This window comes from Pseudochaenichthys georgianus, chromosome 5, assembly GCF_902827115.2.
Source record: "Pseudochaenichthys georgianus chromosome 5, fPseGeo1.2, whole genome shotgun sequence".
Taxonomy (NCBI): Eukaryota; Metazoa; Chordata; class Actinopteri; order Perciformes; family Channichthyidae; genus Pseudochaenichthys; species Pseudochaenichthys georgianus.
The window spans coordinates 10,411,306-10,434,513 of NC_047507.1; the positions used below are offsets into that span (position 1 = coordinate 10,411,306).

At 41.4% G+C, this 23,208-nt stretch overlaps 1 protein-coding gene across 7 annotated transcripts in view; it reads right to left on the reverse strand.

The window, feature by feature from the left end:
• The window catches only part of slc2a9l2 (solute carrier family 2 member 9, like 2), a 266,419-nt gene extending 243,949 nt beyond the window's left edge, over positions 1-22,470 (reverse strand). For 2 of the 7 annotated variants that reach the window (XM_034083021.2, XM_034083016.2), the window contains exons 1-2: positions 22,188-22,332; positions 21,234-21,307 (exon numbers count right to left, since the gene is read on the reverse strand). The gene's annotated coding sequence lies outside the window, so the exon portion shown is untranslated. Of the gene's footprint in view, positions 1-12,458; positions 13,021-21,233; positions 21,375-22,187; positions 22,334-22,358 lie in introns of those variants that run through there. The other 5 variants (XM_034083017.2, XM_071203083.1, XM_034083015.2 and 2 more) reach the window with 4 other exon arrangements.
• Between the last annotated feature and the right edge of the window lie 738 nt (positions 22,471-23,208).

Below are 23,208 nucleotides of genomic sequence, written 5' to 3' on the forward strand. Positions count from 1 at the left end.
CGATTTAACAACATAATACACTTGTTGGGGATGCAGCTTGTGATGTGAGGAGTGAGTGAGGGACACGGCTTAGAAAGGGCGTGTCGCCTTCTGTCCTGCCAGTGTTGGCAGGACATGAATTAAAATGTCGAACTCGGACTTCATTTTAAGGACCTTTCGGCCAGGGGTGTAGAGCTATATTTGTTTAAGCACCTAATCGGCAAAACAGGAGAGGAGAGTGTGTGCACCAGTCTGCCTTGATCTATGAATTCATGTCTGTGACTCTCACGGTATCTGCTGCCCGCAGCTGTTTTATAGAAGGAAAACCTGCTTCACTCCATGACATCTCTGCAGCGCCAGGAGGCAGCGGGAGGGTTAACTCAGCCTCTGAGAAGACGAGCTCGCACTGCCTTTCACACCGCCTTCACTGTGTTTACCTTCAGAAATAATCATTAGTAAGGCTAAAGAGCGACCGCAGGCTGATGTGTTTTAACCACACACACCTCTATATACACACACGCGATTTAAACGCAGACTTTTGTTCCTCCATGTTTCGTTGTTATTGTTTCAGAGCGAGCGGACCCGCGATTTTTTTTCAAACGCTTTTTTGGCCCATCTGGCGGTAATAGGTTTTGTGCGCTGTGATTCCGCTGTACCTTTAGTAATGAATATTAAATGTTGTGAGGAAATCTTTCCACCAATAATTCCAATAAGTAATCCAAAATGTATTCACTTCAGGTTTACGAAAGTAACTGTAATCAGATTACTCGTTTTTCAAATGTAACGCGAGCTGAATACTTGATTTTTGTATTCTGATTACGTAACGCTGATACATGTATTCCGTTACAACCCAACCCTGGCTACAGCCATACCAATAAATGGCTTAGCCCCACCATGAAAAATGATTTTAAAGTAAGCTAAATAAAGTCCGCCAACTCGCGCGGAGTAAATTGCACAGACAGCAGTTCGTAAGATTGATTTCAGCAGTCACTTGAAAATACCGAAGACTAGAAACGGTTTGAAAACTTTTGTCACGTAGTGATCATCTTCTCAATAGAACATCTTTGATAATGTCTTCTGGCCAATCAGAATCAAGATAACGACGTGGTGTTGTTGCAGGAAGTCCCGACGGAGAATATTTTTGCTGTAGTTACAGTACATCTCTATATACATCGATACAACATTACGTGTTGATAGAAATCAACACGTAATTAAATAAGACCCCACGGTTTGATGATTGATGTGTGGGCTGTCTTTCATTTTGACACACAGAACAATGGGGGCAATCCACCCTTATCCACAATGTAAAGTAATTCACAGCCTCTTCCCTCTTCTCTCTGTGAGGAGCAGCAGGTTCAGCTTTCAGAACAAAGTAACAAAAAACTGAAATGGCATTCATTTTTTTTTAAATATGTTGTGTAGTAATAGATTTATTTATTTTTCTTCTCAAGAGAGGACCAGAATGTGTATTTTATGTTAGTATTTCAAAAAATCTCCCCAGACCCGCCTGCTGGGTTGTCAGCATGTCAGCTCTTTCACAATTCAGTTTTCCCGGGAAATGTAAGTTTCGGGGCCATCCAATGCCCGCCCAGAGACGTATGTCTGCCGCCGGGTCTGATTTGAGGTACACTTCTCAATTTGGCAGCCGCATCTTTCCCCACCATCACCACCACCGCAGCAGGGAGCAGCAGCTCCTCCGCTATTGTGTGGGGCTTTCGATCGCGCCTTAGCAATCCTCTGCGCTACCAGGTAGGAGGCCCGCTGCGCTTTAGCAGAAACAGACGTAACATTAACCATCCGTTGTTGTTGCTGGTGGTAGTCCTCGCCCTTCCTCTCAAAAAAAGCCCGGTCTTTTTTTACATAATCTGGATGCTTGGTCTCGAGGTGCCTCTTCAATTTGGCAGGTTTCATCGCCTCATTGGCAAGACACCAGGCATATCAGACATTTCGGTTTCCCTTCCACTTCAATAAATCCATATTGGAGATACTCCTCATCGTATTTCCTTACTTTTGTTTTTTGTTTTTCATTTACTTCATTTGTAGCCGTAACCGGTCGTTTTAAAAATCTGTCCATCTTCGTAGTATGCTAGCCGTGTTATATCTCTATGATGCTTGCAGCGGCGCTCTCTGAATGACGTAACAGTTATTGTTGTTTCCACGGTAACGGGTGACGGCGCTTGATTTTTAAATGTATCTATTTGTTAGATTATAATGTAATCTATGAACTATTTTAGATTAAAAAATATATATATTATTTGTTGAAAAAAAAAAATTATATCATGATAATTTAAATGAATGAATCTGAAAACTTTTCACGGATCCCCTGGCAGAGTGCCACGGACCCCCGGGGGGTCGCGGACCCCACTTTGAGAACCACTGCTCTAAAGTACCGCAGTCTCTTCTCCTAAGTCCTTTTGAATTCTCCTATCCACTATCCCTTAACCCCATGACGTTTCACAGGTCAAGGAATAGGAGATAGGGTTAGAATTTAGGAGCTGATTTTTGGATTACCGGAACGCAACCATAGACTGTATATATAAATGGACGTAGGGTCCGTGACGTCATGACGTGCACCCATAGGATTCGGCAGAGCTCATGTGCTCGTCTTAGAATTGAGGAGACATCTGATTGGCTATAGATAGAACAAATTACAAGTACGAATCGGCTAACCGTCAGGGGAGTCTCAAGCGCTGCCACACACGAATGCACAGCGATCACAGAAAGCGGTTGTGTTTGCAGGTGCAGCGGTTTTAAACGGAAAACAAATGTGTGTGGATCAAAAATACATATGTAAAACTTTTTTCTGTATTTGGATTTTATTTACATGTATATGAAAACGGAACACATTTGTGTGTGCATTGAAAAACACAAGTGTGAATCCTTCTGTGTGCATGTGTGTATTATGAGACTGTTCTGAGCCCATACTTTAGACTGTATTCTTGTTTTACTGTCATATATATTTCATACCTGTTTTTCATTTATTCTCTTATTGTTTTATGGCCTAACTATAATGATCATATGAAGGTGTGCCTGGGAAATACTTGTTTACATAAATGGTGATCAAACTGTTTTGAGACCCACTGAGATAACTTAGATTAAAGTTAACTATCTAAACACTGAGAGAGTCCTTTACCTCACTGAGCTGACGTTATCTGACAGGAGAGGGCTTTCCTTTCACTTAGTTGTAGAAACAGCTTCTGCTGTTCCACGCAAACACATGACAATGGTTTGTTGTGCTGCCACCAGTGTTAAGGGACCTCTAGTATTATTTCTGCATGTGCAGTTAGCCGGACTAAAATCTCAATGATTTATCAAACGATTTCCGAAAACAACTTGCCCTTGAGCCCTCTTCTTCTCTGTAAAGTAAACCATGAGCAGTGGAAGTAACTGAGTAGCCTACATTTAATCAAGTACTGCACTTAAGTACACTTTTGAGGTACTTGTACTTTACTTGATTTCAATTTTATTTTACTTTATACTTCTACTCCACAACAATTCAGAGGTAAAATAGTGTAATTTTACTCCATTACATTAATACCTTTAATTACATTGCAGATTATGATTCATAATGTGAATTATAAACAACTGGATTAAATTCACAAGCTACCCAGCAGTAAATCAATTAAACATAAATTCCAGCTTTGACAAACACATCAATACTTATGTTCCAAATATACAATATATATTATTCTGAAATGGGCCAATCTGCATAATGAGTACTTTTACTTTTGGTACTTTAAGTATATTGTGATGCTAATATGTTTTTACTTGAGTAACATTTTTGATTGCAAGACTTTTACTAGTTACAGAGTATTCCAACACTCTGGTACATCTACTTTTACTCAAGTACAAGATCTGAGTACTTCTTTCACCTCTGACCATGAGTCACACATGAGGACAATAGCTCACTACTTTCACTATCAATAATCAATATGAAAGCAACTCTTGTACTTACTTAGAATAGTGTTTACATCCTGGCACTGAGTCGATGTTGAAGTTGCAACGCTTTGAATCCTAATGTACAGATACCATATTGGAAGAAGATCTCCTACTATGAGTGGAACAATGGAGGGTGTCCATCCAGAGTACCCATGCTCCATTGTCCTGCATCATTCCTTGAAGCACCCCTAAATCCCCCCACCCCACCTAACTCAATGCAAAGTCCAGAGAAACGTCCTCAGATCACAGAGTATCTTGATTGAGTCAACGACAGAATAAAGCTCTGCTCTACCAGCTGAATTCCTGATAAATGCAGCGACAAGGGCATTCTCACAAATGCGGCTTTCACACCAGCGCTTTTCAGTTTCTAGCTCCGAGCGGGAGCTTTTCTGGTTCAGCTCCGGTTTCCCTTTTCAGCTCCCGCTCTGTGCACACCGCCCACTGGCGCCCCAGAGCTGCCCTTGCTGCGTCATGACGTCACCGTTTACATCGCTGATTTGCCCCCCAACGGCAGCTCACAACAACAACAACAACTGCGTCGGGTCGATGATCGTGTTGCTTTTAATCACACGAAGCCAGAATAAATTGAATAACGACTTCTCCAACCTTATACTTTTCTCCAGAGTGCCGTGGTTCATTGTTTATTAATGTGTTTCTGCAGCATTTACCGACCGCTGCAGTGCTGCTCTTCCACGGAGTGTATTCTCCCGTTAGCTCCCGGTTAGCTCACACTGCAGCGGCCGCTCTAAAGTATTCACTGTCCGACTCACACAAGCAGCTGATGCATATCCCCAGTTCCCTTAGCCTAAGTGAATGTGTGTCAGTCTGAATTGACACTGTTTGGTATCACAACGCTGTTATGAAAATTTCTCTGGTATAAAACGGGTGATGTTAGCATAGCAACCGAAGCTAAACTGACTACTTGCATCCGATAGCTGCAATAATACAAAACAACACGTCTGCCTCTCTCCACAATGATCGATAACAGCGAACGGATGGTCAAAGTAAGGCACAAATAAATAGAATCACACAAAGCCTGGTTAGTGTTGCCTGACTTTATAAAGTGTGTTTATAGGCACTACCAGGGGCGGACTGGCCATCGGGACGTTCGGGACGAATCCCGATGGGCCGGTATTGAAGTGGGCCGGTCGGACGATGTGGGCCGGCCGGTAACCGGCAGGGCTCGACATTAAATGGCCCGCTGGCCCTGAAGCACTATTAAGACACCCCGGGCAGCATAACGTACTTTCCACTTGCCCGCGCTCGGGCCACTAAAAATATTGCCTTAAATAATGGTCCTGTGGTATCGGTATCTTGCAATTTACTTAAATTGTTTCGGTTATCAACGCTACAACAGAGCGCTCCGTGAGTCGGTTGTCGTTGTTGGGTGAAAAGCAAACAGCTGTTTGCTGCGGAGCGCAGCGTGAGCAGGCTCCTGTGAGCGCGCTCCTTCACTACAGACTATCGCGCCACCTAACCATTCGCCAACATGTTTTTAATACCAGCGGTAACCGGCCAGGCGCCGGGCAAAAAACAATCTTCAAATAAAAGAAAGTCACCGGAGGAGTTAAAGGAGAGAGACGGGGAGCATGAGAAGAAGAGGGAGAGAACGTTTCAGCTTGATCGATGGAGTTGGCTGCAGTGACGCGTCCTAAAACCCTTTTATAATCTATCGATTAGATTTATGATTCGGAAATGATAAAAGTAGGGTAGTGTTAGAAATTAAAATCAATGTTTTGAGAGCATAGTGCACCTTAAACACACAGTCAGTTTAATTGCTGTTTTACACTGAAAAACCAGAAGTTCTTGTGCACAAGAACTTGTTAAGCTTTTATTCTGAAAATCCTTCATCTCCGGTTAGCATGAGGCTAATATACCATTTACTATAGAGGTGAATTTAGCACCAATATGATATGATGTTGCACATCGAAACCTACTGATTTCAACACTACAACTATAGACGTCGAGATATTATTATTGTTGGATAAGGTACAGTTTATTTGATTACGTTATTGTTTACAGATGTGGTTAGAATGTGACAACATTCAGACCAACCGGAAACCAAACTGCTGTGAAGTATTTGCTGTATTTTTAGGAGTATTGATTACAGCGTTTAGAATGTGTTAAATGAAAAGTCATGAAAGAGTTAAGGAAGAGAAAAGGCGTGTTTAGATATATATTGAATGTACAATGTCTTTATCCTCTGATATGCGTAACAACGGATGTTGAGAGCCGGCCCGCAGGGAGGAGCCAGCAGAGGATATATATTCAACCAACCTGAGCCAACGGGCTCTCTCTTCTTCACGACCAGAGCCAGAACCACAGCTGTATTTCTGTTCAGACTATATTCTGTTTGTGACATCACCACGCTTTTTATTAATTAAAGTACCAATTTGAACCTTTTCAGAGACTCCATTTAGTCTCCTTTTTAAACTTCTCTCCTGGACGCTAGAAAATTCACACACAGATAACAATTGGTGACCCCGACGTGATACTAGTTGGAACGGGAGAGACAATCCAGCCGGCTGTGGCCTGGACCCGGAACGCAATCGTCTGACACACAAGAGATCTCAAACAATCGGTAAGAAGAAACCCGTTAAATCAAATTCTTCAATAGTTTATGCAGGAAAATCTTAGGACTGTGTGTTGGACTGCTGTTTCCGGTTCCCGAAAATAGCTGGGAAATTAATGTTAAAACAACCAAATTTAATGACAACAATCATATAACACGAGGCGTTGCTTTGTCACAAGCAGGGTGAGTTACTTTTACTTATTTTTCTTATATCTAACCCTGCATGCTATTCGTTTGTCTGTTATTACATGTCAGCAAGAGGCTAATCGCTCCAATATAGTGTTCTTTGTTACGTTTTAAGTTAACGTGAATAGCGTGTGGCTATTTAAACAAAAGAACAAAATCACAGTGGAAACTGAGATTATTGGAGGGAGTGTTTGTTAATTTTTTTTTAAGTCCTTTGTGTGATTTGGCAATCATTTCAATTGCGTTTCTTGTTACGTTTTAAGTTAACGTGAATGGTTGGAGACTATTTAAACAAGAACACAGTTGAGTGAATGTTCTGATTCCAGTGAGGCTTTCTAATACCCAACCCTGCATGCTATTCGTTTGTCTGTTATTACATGTCGGCAAGAGGCTAATCGCTCCAATATAGTGTTCTTTGTTACGTTTTAAGTTAACGTGAATAGCGTGTGGCTATTTAAACAAAAGAACAAAATCCCAGTGGAAACTGAGATGATTGGAGAGAGTGTTTGTTAATTTTTAAAAGTCCTTTGTGTGATTTGGCAATCATTTCAATTGTGTTTCTTGTTACGTTTTAAGTTAACGTGAATGGTTGGAGACTATTTAAACAAGAACACAGTTGAGTGAGTGTTTTAATTACAGTGTGAGGCCTTTCTTATAAAAAAGTCCTTTTCGAGGAAAAGGCCTGAAAGGTTTGAAACTTTCAGTGGTTGTTTTCCTGTTTTCAAACAGACATTGCGTGTGGATTACGATGAGAAGTGCGACATTCGTGCGTTAGTTAGACGATATTCTGCTGATTGTGTTTGATTTGCGTCTTAAATTTGTCCCAACATGGCGTGTTTAAACAGAGGAGGTAATCATACTGGCTCTTAAAGTCAAAGAATTACGTGCATGGGTAGAGAACTGTGACGTAAGGGTATGAGGCCCATTTATAAATTGTACATTAAATAGAAATGTTATTTTAAACTGCATTGTTGTTTTGTGTTGAATTTGAAAAACTTTCCGCTGTGAAAGCCACGAGGTGTTGTAAAATCCCTTTGTTCTTCAGGTCAAAGGTTGGAAAAGTTGCCATCTTGTTTTGCCAGCATGTTTACAATAAACCACACGGCAGTCGCCATTTCGTGAAATGCTAATTGAAGAAGTGAGACTCTGTTTGTGTTCACCCAGTCCTACTCCTTCTTGAGAAGGACAAATCACATTTCTTTGCAAAATTGGAATTATAAAATAGATAGGTTATCTTACCGTAGGAAGTTTGGCATTCATAGGGGTCTGATATTGGAAGTTTTTCTGCTTGAATTGACGTTTATGAAATATTCCAGTTTGCAAAAGTGTTTTGGCGATTATGTGCTGTGTCGTTTTAACCAAGTGTAATATTCTTCCCTAGGGTAATTCTCTTTCTATTTTTTTTAGAAAAGAAAATAAGTTTTTCTTAAATACAGGTTAGTTTTGCAATAGTAATCCCTAGTGGATTAAGCTGAAAATTACAATAGCGCACTCTGCTGGTAGTACAGAATTATTACATAGAGGAAACACTCAATAGCATTTTGAAGTCTAATTCTAAGTGTTATAAATACACACATGCCTCATTGCCGAGATAGAATTGCAAGTAGTTTCTAATGATAAGATAAGACACTTTATATAATACTTTTTCAAATAAGCAAACAACTGTATTGAAGCTAACACAAGTTATGACATTTACATAATTCCAAATATTTGAAAAGTGAAACACAGTAGATTTTCACCACATTTCTAATATTCATATCTTAAAGTCAAAACTACACACTGTACAATTTGTATTTCCTAACCATTCTGATTTAAAAATTTCAATAAATAAATAAATCATTTCTATTTTTTAGATCGATTAAAAAAAAAAAGGGGGGGGATTTAAAGTTCGGAAGAACAGCAAAGCAGGTGCTAGTCAGAGGATTAGTGCTTCATCTTTGATAACTTCATAAATAGGTAGAGAACATGTCACCAAAACAAACTAAGATGGGACTAGATGCAGAGCCAGGCTCAACTGCAGATATCAAGGGAAGGATAAAAATCAGATCAGATGCTATAACGGCTCCAAATCTTAGAAAAAAGACATGGAGCCAAATGGAGAAAATGTTGGAACAATGGCAAACAAGAGGACTGTATCCAGCTGATGATCAACCAGCACCAACGAAAGCTCATAGAAAAGCTGTAATTGACCATGAAAATGGAGAATATCTGCGTAAGCAACAAGCATGGATCAAAGCCGGACAACCCTCTTGGTATGGACCTACAAAAATTGCTATGCAAAAAGCGGAGACAAGGAAAGCACAAGTTACAAGTCTGATGCTCCATTTAAAGTATTCTGTTAGTGGGATGGCAAACATGTGCATCGTCCAAGAAGCAAGTTCACGAGCAACAGAAGACACAACGGAAAAATTGGAAGACACTCCAGTGATCCAAACACCAAAGCTCTATCCAGACTTGATTGGAAAACCTCCCCCCTACGTGTCAGAAAACAAACCTCTCCTTCAACCCTCAATACAAGCCCCAACGTTCGGTATTTTGGGAGGAGTATTGGAATTGGATGGAGTCCCCACAACAAGACGTCTTCAAGAATTGGAATACGGAGTAAGAATGCTCACGACTCAATCCAACCAGCTGCTGGAGGAACACAAACGTCTAGCCGAAAAGCACGCAATAACAACTATGCCTACAGACAGCCAACTTCAGCGGGACATATTACAAACACCCATGTCATTTCAGTCAACCAACAGATCAACGGGTGCAGATCCAGGAAAAATGGCTGCTTATGTGAAAGAAGCTGGGCCTATCTTCTCTCTTCAACCACAAACAGCAGAGGAAGATGCAAAGAAACACAGACAAGAAATGGAAGACAGGCATGCTGAAGAAAGAGGAGAAGAAGAAGAGACCAATAATTACATTTTTGCAGAAAGACAAAGGGAAGAAGATAAACACCAACAATGTCTGGCGGAAAGACGACAACAAGAACAAACAACTCGGGGATGGGAAGACTCTCAATCCACACGCCGAACAAATTACTCTCCTGATGAACAAAATTACAGAGCACAAGGAGATGACAATGACAGTGCACATTCAGGATACCCAGAACAAACACGGCAACAACAGGGTTTTACAACACCCTCAAGGAAAAGCAGAGGCGATGAAATCAACCAACAAACGTGGACAGCGCCCATAGCTGAAAGACTCAGGAGTACAGCACATCGCGTCATGCCATTGATAGCAGCCGGAAAAGGAGGATTTCAATACCAACCATGGAATCACAGGGACATGGAAGCATTAGTGGGAAAACTACCTCCACTCATCAAAGGAGGTCAGAAGTGGGTGAATGATCTGGAGAAATACACAGCCCAAGACCACCTGTGCTTGGGAGACATAAGGGCCCTGCTCGGACGGATTGAAGGACGACTTGAAGCAAGAGCAATAGATTCCGAGGCCAATTGCACAAATGACCCAGATGACATTCCATTCAACTACATCAGGTCAAATTATTGGGCTGCTATTCGTCACATCTACCCGACAACACGCAGTTTACATGCTCTCAGCAGCTTAAAGAAGGAGACAGGGGAAGACATGCATGTATTCTTGAAGAAATGTGAAGAAGTGTGGGAGGCTTGCACGGGTGAAAGACATGATCTTTCTCCAGCTATTGAAATGGTGTGGAAGAACTCTGTCATTAAAGCCCTTCCCTTGGCAGTGCAGGCACGTCTGGAAGAAGTGGTGGGATTGGACAATAAACCCGCTGAACAATGGAGACAACATCTCATACACCACGATATCAGACACCAGGCAGCAAAAACGGGACTAGATGAAGACGATAAAATCCAAGCAAGGAGACTAGTGAAGATACAAATAGCTGAAAAAGATACCGAAGCTAATAAAAACAAGAAAGCGGCAAGGCAAATGGCAACTACAGCAGAGAAGACCATAGAAACGGAGACAGTAATGCAGACACCCCTAACAGTTCAAGCTCAGGCGGTGCCAGAAAATCAAAAGCAATACCAGCAAAGAGGTGGAGGAAGTTTCAGAGGAAAAGGCAGAGGAAGAGGTTTCCAGAAAGTGGGATGTTACGCATGCGGTCAGATGGACCATTGGGCCAAAGACTGTCCGCATCAACAAATACAAAACCCACCACAAGTATTACCATATCATCCTGCACAACAGTATTATCCCCAAGTTCAGCAACCGCTATCGCCTATGTATACTCCTGTTCAACTACAGCCACAAGCACCCATGTACGTGCCAACACAGTATCAACAGAGGGGAGGACAAAGTGGAGGCAGAGGATCCCAGGGACAACCAGGAGGAGAGGTGCCAAACATGAACCAAATGCCTCTGACAGCTTGGAGTGGTCCATATGTATGAGGAGGCCCAGAGGATTCAATCACAGGTGAAGCAATTCCAGCCCAAGACGAACCAATGGTCACCTGTGAGATTGAGGGAGAGAAGGTGGAAATGATGGTGGATACAGGAGCCACAGCTTCCTGTTTGACAAAATTGAAGGGAAAACCACCACCACTCTCAAAACACACCCTCAAAACTGTTGGATACTCGGGAAAAATTGATGTACAGAGATATACATTACCATTGGTCACAAAAATTGGGAAGCAACTCCTGCAACATCCTTTCCTCTATGCCCCAAACTGTCCCATAAATCTGATGGGAAGAGACCTGCTCGTAAAATCAGGAGCAAGAATTCTATGCACACCAGATGGGCTGATTATCCAATTTCCAGGCCAGATACCACTCTACCAGACATACGACGGACAACAGAGAATCATGATGATGGCAGCAAATCCAGAAAACAACGAAGAAAATGACACAACCACGGTGTACTGGAGCCGCTTAATCACCACTGAAATCGATACTCCTCATGTCCAAAGAACGTACACGGCCTGGAAGCCATGGATAAATACACTGGGACCCTATGGGCCCCCCCAAGATCCCCTACATTGTACGTACAATTATCTAAGGAGGCCAGATGAAGAATATCAAGATGCATGGATGGAAGATAAAGAGGGAAAGATGGAAGATTTGACTGTAGCAGACATCTACGTAGGACCGCAGGGTGTAGCAGCAGCGGTAAAACTCACACCAGAACAAAAACAATGGTACAATTTATCTGACGAAGCTGTTCCTCATGTCACACTCGCCATGACCATAGGAGCCGAGTCCAGATCATTGGGTCCAATGATAAAGGCTGCATTGAACAAAGAATGGTTGGCAACAGAATCACCTTTTCTGTGGAGATCAACAGACCAGACGATGTGGAGGATTGGAAACAATAGCCAGGAACAAGGACTATTGGAGAAGCAAGAATTGGACAGAGATCATGGACGAGAACACACAAACCATCCGGACACAGAAGAAATGCTGATGCAGGTGCCTACACATCTTTGGACCACTGGAGACTATGATGTTGGATTAGTGAAACATGAAGTCTCAGTGGAGCTGGTAGAAAATTACAGACCATGTTGGCGCCCGCATACAATTGAAGCAAGAACAAATAGAGGGATAGGAAACACCATACAAGGATTGTTACAAGCTGGAGTAATCAGACACACTGGTTCAAATTGGAATACTCCCATCTTGCCAGTACCAAAAGCTGGAAACAAGGGATGGAGAATGGTCCATGATCTAAGAGAAGTCAACAATCTCACTAAAACTGCTAATATTCCTGTTCCCGATCCACATGTGGCATTACAAAATCTTAATCCAGGTCACAAATATTTCACAGTGATAGATCTAGCCAATGCATTCTTTTGCTTACCATTGGATCCAAAAGTCCAGGATATATTTGCTTTCACCTACCAAAGACAGCGATACACTTACAATCGGATGCCACAGGGTTACAAAGATAGTCCAGGATTATTCAACCGTGCTTTAAAACAAGACCTCAGTGCATTGCAACTACCGGAGGGAGTGACTCTGATACAGTATGTTGATGATTTACTTCTAGCCGGGCCAGATGCAGCGACATGTCTGGCTGTGACACAACAATTGCTAATCCTACTGGCCAATGTGGGCTACAAAGTGAAGAAAGAAAAAACACAGATCGCAAGGAGAACAGTTACATTCCTGGGAAGGATGATTTCCTCGAACAGTCTAACTCTGACACCAGCACAACGGTCTTCCATCCTCTCTCAACCAAAACCCAAAACAGTGCAACAAATGCTTGCGTTCCTGGGCCTGACAGGTTACAGCAGGACGTACATACCTGACTATGTGGATTTGACACAACCACTGAGACACATAATTGCAGAAGCAGGAAACAGAAATCTTAAGGCTACTCTCGAGTGGACATCGTTGGCTGAAGAAGCTTTCACAAAGACGAAGCAAGCCCTGAGTCAAGCGGCACACCTTTCCACTCCGGATTATGACGATGATTTTTGCCTTGACGTTTCTGAATCAGGTGGAATAGTAATGGGGTCCTGTTCAGAAAAAAGGGGGAGTAAGACAGGTACTGATGTACCATAGCTCAAAGTTAGATAATATAGAACTAGGCCAGACAGGATGTGCAAGACACCTAGCTGCACTAGCAAAAGTCATTGAAAAAACTGCACATGTGGTAATGTGCCACCCATTGAAAGTCAACACAGCCCATGGAGTAGTGGCATTTATAAATTCACAGGCATTCACATTTTCCCCAATCAGGAAAATCAAGATTCAGACCAGTCTGTTGAAACCACATATAACATACCAAAGTGGTTTAACAAACATGTCTACAGGACTGAGCACTGAAGAGCTCACACCCCATGACTGTCAGTTCGTCTCTCAAAAGGATCTCAAGATAAGATCTGATTTAGAAACGGATCCTCTGGACCAACCAGACTTCACTCTCTACAGTGACGGCTGTTGTTACAAGGGAGACGACGGAAATGTGGCCTCCTATGCAGTAGTCCGGCAGGAGGGAGAAAATATAGAGACATTAGAAGCAGAAATCATCTCCCAACCTGCTTCAGCCCAACTGGCAGAAGTAGTGGCACTCACCAAAGCCTTGGAGCATGCAGAGGGACAAAGAGTAAACATCTATACAGATTCAGCGTATGCCTATGGAGCAGTGCATATAGACGGACCACAGTGGATCAGAAGAGGGTTCCTAACATCTGCTAAGACACCAGTAAAGCATGCCGAAGCGCTAAAACTCCTGCTAACATCTTTACTGTTGCCAGCACAAGTGGCAGTAATGAAATGCAAAGGACATCAAATATTGAACAATGCAATATCCAGAGGGAACGATGCAGCAGACAAGGCAGCAAAGAAAGCAGGAGGGTACAGCAAGCAAATGATATGTACAAAGGCCAATACTCAAGAGGAGTTAACCACCGAACACATCAAAGACATGCAGAAATATGCTGGAGTGTATGAACAGAATCAATGGAGTCAGAAGGGAGCAAAGGAAGTAGATGGCCTGTGGAGAGCCCATGACGGCCGTTTAGTCGCACCTGCAAAGTTATGCTACCTGCTAATAGAACAATCACATGGTCCCACTCATGTGGGCAAAGCAAGAACAACAAAAGACATTGAACAACAGTGGTGGCATCCTTACATGAAGGACATGGTTGAAAACTTCGTAAACGACTGTGACACGTGCAATGCTTTCAATGTAAAAAAACCATACAAGTGCCCAATGGGAAGGTATCCAGTCCCAGAAGCCCCATTCAAAGACATTTGTATTGATTATACAGACATGGGAGCAGACAATGTGGTCAGAGGGTTTAGATATATGTTAGTAATGATTGATCGTTATACAAGATGGATTGAAGCCATTCCTTGTAAGAAGGAAGATGCAAAGACAGTCATTAAATGGCTTAAAACAGAACTCGTACCCCGTTATGGGGTGCCAAGGATAATAAGATCAGACAATGGTTCACATTTTACAAGTAAACACTTGGAGGAAGTTGAGTTATATTTCGGTATAATTCATAAGTTTGGGTCAGCATACCACCCACAATCTCAGGGTATAGTAGAAAGAGCAAATCGAACATTAAAAGGGAAAATAGCAAAAGTCATTTTTGGCACAAACATGAAATGGGTAGATGCTTTGCCTCTGGCACTCATGTCAATGAGATCTTCTGAGGGTGCTAAAACACATCTTTCACCCCATGAGTTGTTAACTGGTCGGCCAATGCCTGGGCCTCCTAGAGAAGGAGGGACAGGCCCAGTGTTAGACATCAGACAAATAGAAGTGGATGAATATGTCAGGGCTCTGAGTAATATTATCCAAGTCTTGTCTACACAGGTTCAGAGAACTGCAGAGACGCCAGACGAGACACCAGAAGAGACTCCTGTACGACCGGGTGATTGGGTGAGGTTGAAAGTTCACAAAAGAAAGTGGGCTGAACCCAGGTGGACGGGTCCGTGGGAGGTTGTTGAAAGAACCTCACACGCTCTCCGGATAAAAGGTAAAAAAGGAGCAAATTGGCACCACCTGACACATTGTCGCCCTACACCGGCACCTTCCAGAAAGTTTTCGGAAGTTAGGACTGATTTGACAGAGCTAGAACAAAACGAAGAATACAAATCAAATCAAGAGACATTAAGATAGAAACAGCTAAAAAGACAAATTGTCTTTAGGGTTTGTAGATTGAATACTAAAACAGAATACCCATTCTGGTTTTAAATCTGAAACCGATTAACTTCCATCAGTCTAATCTTTTTGTTTTATTATTTTAATATTCCATCAGTCCAATCTTTTTGTTTTATTATTTTTATACTATCAGTTCAATCTTTTTGTTTCATTATTTTTTATATTTTTGTTCTATTATTTTTGTTCTATTATTTTTACATACTTTATTTTTGCACTCATTTCTTCTAAACTCTGAAACTGATATAACCATGGGTAAAATTGATGAAGTACCATTGAAGAAGTCAGAACAATTAAGGGGCCCCCTAGGGATAAGAATTGTAATAACATTGTTAGCTGTGTTCATCACAATTGGCATTTTCCTGGTTGGTTGGAAGGTACAGCATCGCGAAGAACCCAAATCCATTCGGACACTCGTAGAAAATGCCAATGTCACTAACGGAACGTCAGTTGTGTTTAAAAAACTTCCATTTATCCCCAGAGCCAAAAGATCAGCGGAGAAACAGAAGGAGGGGTTAGAAATACTCATCCCCAGAGGTGAAGCGGTTACGGTCAGTCTTGATGTGTGTGATGTGGTTGTATGTGGAGAACTGCAAGACGAAACAGGCCATGACGTTTATGGGTGCATTCATGCTTGGGGACGGCCAGATGATAACTCATGGTGTCCCGGTTCGGAGAAGGTATATTGGAGTGCAAGGGCAGAAGGTAATAACAATCCCCCTGGTTTGGCGTTTAGGTCTCAGCTATATTTTTCCAAAGGTCGCCATAGTGGAGATATGAGCAAACACAATCCAATAATAATTGCTTTTAAAAGTGCACTCACTCCCCATTTCAAGAAAAAGGGAGACGTCACTGCATTCCATTTACTGATGGAGATAGAAGTTCCTGGAAAAGACCCAATGGGATCAATTTTAGTGAAGATAATTGACCCACCAACTGATGTAATCCCTGATCTCGCCCCAAAATATACTGAATCACTCTTTCAACCAGAACCAGAAATATCCCCTGCTAAATCTGTGAACAATCCACTGGTCACCTATCTGAGTACTACCTCTATACAGAAAGTCATAGCAGTAGAAACAGGATACGAGGACACAAATTCCTGGTTAGACTGGGTTGTTTATTCTGTTAAGCAGAGCAAGATGGCGGACTGTCTGGCCTGTGCGGCTGCCCGACCAAGTTTGGGAACAGTGCCATTTCCATTTAACACCCACAATAACCCAAGAGGACAACTCTGTATGTACAAACTCTATGGACAAAAATCCCCAGCAGATTGTGTCGACATTGCACAAAAGTATCCAGTGGTAAAAATGAATGACATTCCACCTGACTTCACGTCTTACGAGGGACTTTATGACTGCATCACAAGGGACTACCTAAAAGGTACAGAAGTAGGAACTCTCAAGTGGTGCAATTCTACAACGACTTTAATGAATCAGGATTTTCTCCCAGGTATAGCTATGCCCATTAGACAGTATCCCAGAACCGATGTGTGGTGGTATTGTGGCACTAAAACCCTGTTTTCAGTTTTGCCACAGGATTGGACAGGGACCTGTGCTCTGGTACAGCTAGTGATGCCTTTTTATGCGGTACCAATGACGGCCGAGCAACTGATAAACATGGCAGTCCAGCCCAAAGCAACCAGGGCTAAAAGGTCAGTCTTTCCAGGGAGTTTTGATTCCACAGTGTACATAGACAGCATAGGGGTGCCCAGGGGAGTTCCAGATGAGTTTAAAGCTAGAAACCAGATCTTAGCAGGGTTGGAATCCATTTTTCTTTGGCCTACGATAAATAAGAATGTGGACTGGATTAACTATATCTACTACAATCAGCAGAGGTTCATAAATCACTCCAGAGATGCAATGAAGGGACTAAGCGAGCAACTGGACAAGACCAGCCAGATGTCTTTGCAGAACAGAGTGGCCCTAGATATGTTGTTGGCAGAAAAAGGGGGTGTATGCAAAATGTTCGGAACCTTATGTTGTACTTTCATCCCAAACAACACCTCACCTGATGGATCAGTCACCAAGGCTCTGAAGGGACTCACTACTCTGAGCATGGAGTTAGCAGACAACAGTGGGATAGAGAAGAACCCCCTGGGGGGGGTTTTAGATGGTTGGCTGGGGAAGTACAAGGATTTCCTACTGAGTGGACTGATGTCTATGTCAGCTGTGATCGTGATATTGGCACTGGGCTGTTGTTGTTTCGCATCCTGCATCCGCGCTTTTGCAAACCGACTGATTAATGGGGCCCTCAACCAGGAATATGCTAGGGGTCAATATCACATGGGGGAACAGTTTCCAATGTTAGTAGAACAGGACGATCCACCCCCGTATACAGATGTTGATGAAAATGATGAGTTAGTTTGAATGATGTTAAACGATCAGAGATGAGATTATTCAATGAATGTCCAGCCGATGTGATTCTTTAAATGATGAAATCATGTGAAGAAGTGAGAACCATAAAATGCTAAAATGGAGTGAATCCATTTCAATTTACCCTATACTATTCCAAGATAGTGTATTTTTATTATTACCCTATACTATTCCAAGATAGTGTATTTTTATGATTACCCTATACTATTCCAAGATAGTGTATTTTTATTATTACCCTATACTATACCAAGATGGTGTATTGTTTATTATTCATTATTATACTATACTATTTCAAGATGGTGTATTTTTATTTGTTATTATTACATTAAACTGGTACAAGATATTTTATTTTATTCTTTATTAGCCATACTGTTCTAAGATGATGGATCACATGTTGTATGGATCATTGATATTCTAAAATGGGTCGTTTCTTTTCACTTTGTAAAAACAAGTGCCTTAAAACTGAGTGTGGTATGAGAACGGTTTCTGTGAAAGGAGGGAGGAAGAAATGTTCTGATACCAAGCTATTGCTGCTATTTTGAAGAATGCTGCTATTTTGAAGAACCATATTGAATATTAACACTGGAAGTTATGCACAAGGGAAAACTTGTATGTTTGAACAGTCAAAGTATTTTTGTATTTTTCTAAGGTTGATATTAAAGCCATTCCATTTTATTGTATGTTTTTTGATATGAGTTATGTACTATGCAGAGTTCAGATGAAGAACTCATTGATTTCAGTATTATACACACCTTTTAGGTGTGTAAGGAGGGACTGTTAGAAATTAAAATCAATGTTTTGAGAGCATAGTGCACCTTAAACACACAGTCAGTTTAATTGCTGTTTTACACTGAAAAACCAGAAGTTCTTGTGCACAAGAACTTGTTAAGCTTTTATTCTGAAAATCCTTCATCTCCGGTTAGCATGAGGCTAATATACCATTTACTATAGAGGTGAATTTAGCACCAATATGATATGATGTTGCACATCGAAACCTACTGATTTCAACACTACAACTATAGACGTCGAGATATTATTATTGTTGGATAAGGTACAGTTTATTTGATTACGTTATTGTTTACAGATGTGGTTAGAATGTGACAACATTCAGACCAACCGGAAACCAAACTGCTGTGAAGTATTTGCTGTATTTTTAGGAGTATTGATTACAGCGTTTAGAATGTGTTAAATGAAAAGTCATGAAAGAGTTAAGGAAGAGAAAAGGCGTGTTTAGATATATATTGAATGTACAATGTCTTTATCCTCTGATATGCGTAACAACGGATGTTGAGAGCCGGCCCGCAGGGAGGAGCCAGCAGAGGATATATATTCAACCAACCTGAGCCAACGGGCTCTCTCTTCTTCACGACCAGAGCCAGAACCACAGCTGTATTTCTGTTCGGACTATATTCTGTTTGTGACATCACCACGCTTTTTATTAATTAAAGTACCAATTTGAACCTTTTCAGAGACTCCATTTAGTCTCCTTTTTAAACTTCTCTCCTGGACGCTAGAAAATTCACACACAGATAACAGTAGACATGTGGAGATTATCCGGCTGAACAAAACGTGCATTTATCAAATGGGGTTGTTTTCCACAGACCTTATTTCCAGCTATTTTCCAAAACCCTGTGGAGAAATGCCAGCTCTCTGTTGAGGGAGCCAGCAGCTACTTCCTGGTTTCAGGACGCGTCACCTCTCAATATGATGCCAGTTTAAACAAGGTCTTCTGTCGGCTCTGTGCATCAATGCCGACCTATGCTGACAGTAAGTGAAGAGTAGACGATATAAAGGTATTGGCGAAATGTCCCAGCAGTTTAGGATAATGAAGGATCTAATCAAATCAATTACATAGCCATCACATTTCTAACTCCTGATGACAGGAAGGCAGAAAGCGCATTATACAAATAATAATACTCATAAAAATAGCAGACATTTTTTAACAATGACCACAATATCATTATTTTAATAAACCAAATATGAACAGAGGGCCAGTGGCATTTTACCCTTAATGTCTACCTCTGCGGTAAGTCACTAGCACCCCCCCCCCCCCCCCCCCCCCCCCCCCCCCGACCATTTACTAGCGGTATTTACTTGCGGTCAAGAGTCCCGGGCTGATTTGTAGTCCCAGTCCGCCCCTGGGCACTACTGCTTGTAGGCAGGCATAACAGTCGACCCATGGGAGGTGGGTTTAGTTTCCTGCACGCCTCGACGTAAGAGAGACGTAAGCGACGTCACCTCTTAGCTCCAAAGCTCTTGCCTCTGGACCGACAATTTTTTGGAGCTGGAAATGAAGCGGATTCCGGAGCTAAGAGCCGGAGCTAAGAGCCGGAGCTAAGAGCCGGAGCTAAGAGCCGGCGCAGCTCCGGTGTGAACTGGAAAACCCGGCGCTTTTCAGGCTCTAGCTCCGAGCCGGAGCTGAAAAGGCGCTGGTGTGAAAGGGGCAAAAGAGGAGGAAAGAGTTCCTGCCGCTGGTGGAGCTTTAGCACGCAGACTACAGCTCGTTGCATAAAAACAGCACAAAAGTTTGGTCTTTAATCCAAGAAAGAAAAAAAACCTCTCCTCAGGCAGCTTTTACCCGGATCAATGCATGCTTTATTCTCCCTTGGCTTCTCATTGATTATTTTGTAGAAAGCTATCTTTATTACAAACATGTGAGTGAGCCACAACTCTGCCTTGTGGAAACCGCATGAAAGACTACTTGAAGTATAATTAACAGAGTCAAAACATGACATATTTGGTGTTTGGGCTAGACTGGAGGATAGAGCAAGTGTATAATTATAAGAACTGCCATGGGAAAAAAGAGATGGCACAAGTAATGAAACTCAGGCTTGTAAACCGGACACCCTCTGCGTGACCTACCCTGTAGTCTAGGTAACAGAAGGTTTATTGTCAGTGGGAACAGAACCCCTGGGCAGAGGGTATCAAATAAGGGTCTTGTATTTATATTTAAATGTCACCCATACATTTTGAACAAGTTTATGGAACATATAATGACGTGTGCTCTCTGTGTATCATATTTCAAAAATATTGAACTGTATGTCATCATAGATACCGTATCCTTTGTGTTTTTCCACAGTGTAGAGCAAGTACTATAACTGTACTATCTACAGTTTATTTACCTGAACTGACTATGTACATATTCTACAGCACTGTACTCTATTTATGTTGAGTAATCCTGCCCTTGAATCATGTGTCCTAAATCAGAAGGTGATTACAGTCACTATTGATTCAAAATACCAAAGTTATTTCCATATCTCATGCCCTACATTTGTTTATCTCAGATAACTGTTTCCCCCTGTGGTGCATGGTCCTTAAAACTGATGTCAGCTGCTGCGTTTAAAAGTTGACCTTCCCGCTGTGAGTGTCACCGACAGAAAACTATGTTTTTGTGAATCAGTTAGTGTGAATCAAACATATCATAAACACCCAAATATGAACTTGATAGCAAAAACATTGATTCTGTAATCATTGTTATTGTGAATCAAACATATGGAAATATCATAAATACCCAAATATGAACTTGATAGCAAAAACATTGATTCTGTAAGAAAAAGAAAACAATAAAAGAAAGAAAACTCACCGACTACTCGAGACTATGGTTGTCCAAGATCAGGCTTTTCTTGCGGATTTCACATCCAAAGTAACTGCAGGAACCTTATTCAAAAAAGCACCATTATGACATGAGAAATAACTGGCTAACTTAATGTACTCTCACTGGACAAGAACCAGAAGCAGTTTGAACCACAGTGCAGAGTGCTGATAAGAGTCAGTCAATCATCTGCTCTAAGCATGTTGCCTTCTGGCCAAGTTAATGAATACGTTTTGAAAAATCATCATATAATTACCCAAGTCAACAATGTAATGCATAACAGTTTTGTACACTCTCTGTATATTAAACAAATTCAAACATCGACTTAAACCCATATAAATGCACTTTTATAACCTGACATTTATTGTGACTAGACATCTGAAATGCTGTCATTCTTTCTTGAGTTGACTCAACAATGCATTGCATTGTGGTCAGGCTGAAACAGGGTTCATTAAAGTTCATTTAAGTTCCTTAAAAGCTATCATTAGTGACACATTATTCGTTATAGTGTTGCTACATATACACAGGCCTTGGGAGTAACGGATGACCTGTAATGGGAATATAATCAAGATGTATTTTGTTACAGTTACACCAAAAAAAAGACGCAATCAGATTACTGTTTCTATAAAATGGCAATAGCCTGATTACAAGGCATTGAGCTTACACACTCGAGCAAAACAATTGCTGGTCTTCTACTTCATCAATATTTAGCCCTCTCGTCTAAAGAAAGCTTTCATTGGGTGGAAATTGGAATTGGTAAGTGTACCGTCTGAATTTAGTTTTTCATTTAGGCTACTTTTCTTTCTTTTTTTAATAGACCTTCTTTTTTTAAATACAAGTGGAGCCCCGATGTGTTTATCAAAAATACTACCTTTGCATACAAACACAACACAAATGCTAAATGCTACACTGACAACCCATTAAACATGTGTGTGTTTTGCTCACCTGTTGATCTTCCCTCACAGGTTGCTCCAACAGACCCAGCGTATTCCAATCTGTCACAAAAGATCAAGTTATTCAGGGGATTGATCAATTCTCCACTGCTTCTTCTCCTGAAGGCATCGTAGTGGTAGGTAGGTAAGCTGTGCAGAAAGACTATAGGCTTGGCCCACTAACCTGTGGTGGTGGAGGGGGAAGAATGCCCCTTGTTAATCTTTATAATTTTTTATGGTAGCAAACTGTGCGCATAAACATTGGGAGAGAAATGTGACCCTCTTGACTCTTTTGTCAAGTTGCTATTTCCCAGGTATTTGCACACCGCCCCCTTCTTCTGTGGAGTGACGTGGATTGAAAAAAAACTGGACTTGAGAACATACTCTTTTTGGCCTCTTCCACGTCACAGAGAAAAAATAAAATCTGTGAACTAAGAAGGAACGGACCACCGTCAGTTGTGTCGGCAGCTTGCATGTTTTGAATACAAATATTGATAATTTGCATTCCTGGGTGCTAGAATCTTCCTGACCAGATAAGGGTGTGTCAAGTCAAGTATTTGTATTGCAATGATCCCTCACCCAGGCTTAAAATACATGCCATGTTTTTAGAATATATGTGTACCTTCACATGTTCATGTCATTTGTTATTTCTATTCATACTATTACTACATGTTTATTCTTTTTTTTAATTATTTCATTTGGATTCTTATTATCCCATATGTACTATCTCTGTTTCTGTCCTATTCTGTTGCTGCTATAACACCTGCATGTCCCTACGGGGATCAATAAAGGTCCATCTGTTCTTATCTTATAAGTAAAACTGTTTATAAATATAAAGAAAATTGACTCAGGAGGATGTCAAGCAACTTCCATCTCCACTCACACTCTTAATTACATAATTTACACTACTGGAAGGGAAAGACACAAGGAGATCCGTGTACACAATGGTGAGCAAGAGATAAGGCGATACCACTTTACAATAAGACTACCCTCACAATGGGTTTAAAATTAGGATATGAATTAGGTTGTAAACA